We start from the raw sequence: 3121 nt of genomic DNA, 5'->3' as shown, positions 1-3121 counted from the left end.
CTGCCATAGGACCTGGCACAAGCTGATAATAATTGAAGACCATAAACAATCTGCCAGTGGTGTCTCTGGATAAATATGCATATGGCTTTTGCACATATATTATCCATCATCTTTCTATTGGATCACTTACTAGGAAGACAGGAAGTTCTCATTTTCCTTTTTCCTAGTCAGGAAACCTAGACAACCGCGATATCAGGTTTCCCTCCAAAGGGAACCAGGCTTGGCTGTTAGAGTTGGAAGATCAGAAAATAGAAACCTACTTTCACATTATCAACAGGCCCCTTTCATTCTTCGTTCACCATCATTGTTTCCCCTCTAGTCATCCAGTGGAGGAACCGGAGTCAAACAAACAACGAAGGAGAGAGAAGCTCCGCCCCTTGTTCTAGAATTGCATCTTTTACGCAACAACTGGACCGCAGGTAGCCATGGACTTACAGAACCCTTCATGTGTTTTTAAAACTTGAATAAAAGTGGGATTGGCAATGCACACCTGATAAAGCAAGTTGGTGTGCCTGGAAAGATTAGGAAAATAAAATATTGTAGAAGATCAATGAATAAATTTCAAATTTATTCTCTAGTCACCCTTTTCATGAAAAAGACAATAAAGAAGTCAACGATCTTTTTTTGAGCAAATACATGAAAATTCTGAGTATCTGGAAAAATTTCATGAAAATTTTTTTTTCGCTACGAACAAATGATGAGAAAATTCTGGCACCATGAGAGTATATAATTAAAGTTTGTCTTAAAATACCATGTTTTGCCTCTAAGTTATATGCACTTATACAGGAACCAGAACAGATAGGTAAAAAGAGAAATAAAAAAGACAATTTCATTGCCTAGAATTTCCTTTGGAAAACCAGCTAAATGCATCTCCATGTCTCTCTCGCTCCCTCTTCCACATGATCTGCTTCTTCCCATCTTCTCTACCTTTTTCTTCTGTCTCCTGAAAAAAAAAAGTGTTCTCAATCTCACTTTTTAGATATAAATTTATATACTATTTTGTATACAGGACAGATTTTACTTCACAAATGTCTCCTGCTTTACCAATTTTAGCTAATAATTCTCAGAATATTGCTAATTAGAGAATTTTACTTCTCAGTTGAACCATTTACCAACCAATTGCCACTGAATCCATTGGGACTCATGGAAACCCATGTGCATAAGCACGGGACGGCTTGTTTGTCCCCAGTAGATTACCAGGCTTTATTTCTTCCAATGGTCCTGAGGTGGACTTGACCTTCAACCTCTGAGTTAGTAGCTGGAGGTCCCATACAACCTACACTGGGAGCTTATTCTGTCTCGGTTCACATAGTCTGGGGGCCTCAGAGCATGGTCGAATTGGCTCAGACAGTGAGAATCATCAGCTGGGTTGCAGGGCATTAGCAAATATGGCAGCGATTTGCACTTTTTGAAGCTGGAGCATGAAAACCGAAATGTGGATTTGTCCAATCATGCTATTGTAAAGTTGCAGGTGTATTACTTTCACATTTTGAGAAATACTGGGACGACCGCTAAATTTAAGTGACTGTATGCTAATAAGAATCATCACAGTACTAAAAAAATTAGTAATACTATAAGCCCCTCAGAACAAAAAAAATCATTCAAGAAAATATCTAAAATTTAAAAAGGGAACCTTTGACAGGTTTCGAATCAGCTATTTTCCTCGTCTCTTTTTGTAGTTTCCGCCAAGTCTGCGCAGGTCAGGGACATCCCGAGGTGCCCGCATGATGTGCCTCACCCGTCGTGCACGTTTCCGAGGTTCTGTGGGACTGACTGCGCCCTAATTCCGCTCTCAGCTACTGGAGTGCTGGAAAGCGTGGGAAAGGTGTTAATGTGCTTCCTCATTGCCGTTGGGAGCTGGGCGAACAATGCGCTCCTGGCCGACTCGCCTCAGCACAGTTTGCCGCTACTGGAACAATCAGTCGTTCCCAGCACAGACGTTGGAGTGTTGGCTTTCTGAAGGAAGCCAGGAGGAGTCCCCAAACTTGAGATGAAAGATGTATAAACCGTGGGCTGGGGGGCTTAAGTGGAGAGCAAATGTTTTGAGAGTGACGAGGGCAATGAATGCACAAATGTGCTTTACACAATTGATGTATGTATGGATTGTGATAAGAGTCGTATGAGCCCCTAATAAAACGATTTAAAAAAAAAACAAAATAAAACTTCACAATAGGCATTAAACATAAAGAAAAATAAATAAATAAACAAATAGACAATAAAAAAATAAAAAATAAACCATGGGCTGAGGGTGCCACCAGTAGCCCAACAATCGTTTTGTTGCCTTCTCAGATGGCTGCGAACTGCAAATCTGAAATGCATTGGGATTTTGTACAGCTAACTCAGCATATGAATTATCCCTAGAGTTAAAGAACAAAAGTTTAACTGAACAGCTGGGTTAGTTCGATCAAAACTTTCAACCTTCTCTTATGTATAATCGTAATCACAGGTATATTTATTAAAGTTCTTGTGTCTCCCAGAGAGTACATGTGTTTGTCGGACAGCTGCCACCCGAAAGATGGCTGGTCTCACCCGGCCCGTGACTCCATCAATAACGGCATGTGATCTTCTTCTGTAAAAACTCTGCCCAGCAGCTCAGCTCTGTACCACATAGGGTCCCCAAGAGTTGGACATTTGATAACATAAACAGCAAGAAGTGTAGGTCAGATTTTGTGCACACAGGACAAGTATGTGACACCTTGTCCTGCCGCTACGACTTCTTCTATGAACATTTAAGAGGCAATGAAGACAGGGCCAGGCAAGCATCCCAGGTGAGGGGAAATATTGGAGGAAATAAGAACAAGTGGGACGTGTGGCCCCCATCCCAGGGGGGCGGCCAGCAGAAGGGTGGGCAAAATGGAACAGCAGTCGCTGTAAAACATGAAAAAGAATTCATAAATTGTTAGGGGTGTGTGGAGGAGGGGGGGAGGAGTTGATGCCAGGAGCTCAAGTACAAAGAATGTTTTTTAAAAGATGATGACAACATTTGGAAAGATGTGTTTGACAAAATGGATATATGTATGGATTGTGGTGAGAGCCGTAAGAGCCCCCGATAAAATTGAGTTAAAATATTTTAAAAAGAAAGAGAGAAGTGGGAATAGGCACTTTGTAGTGGTCAGGAAGA

General features: G+C 41.2%; 1 pseudogene; it reads left to right on the top strand.

Moving 5' to 3' along the window:
* The window catches only part of LOC101647599, a 26621-nt pseudogene extending 24661 nt beyond the window's left edge, over positions 1-1960 (top strand).
* Positions 1961-3121: the final 1161 nt, after the last annotated feature.

The sequence above is a fragment of the Echinops telfairi genome, unplaced genomic scaffold (genome assembly GCF_000313985.2).
Source record: "Echinops telfairi isolate 266 unplaced genomic scaffold, ASM31398v2 ScPeMD7_443;HRSCAF=831, whole genome shotgun sequence".
Taxonomy (NCBI): Eukaryota; Metazoa; Chordata; class Mammalia; order Afrosoricida; family Tenrecidae; genus Echinops; species Echinops telfairi.
This window is presented reverse-complemented; position numbering and strand designations above follow the sequence as displayed.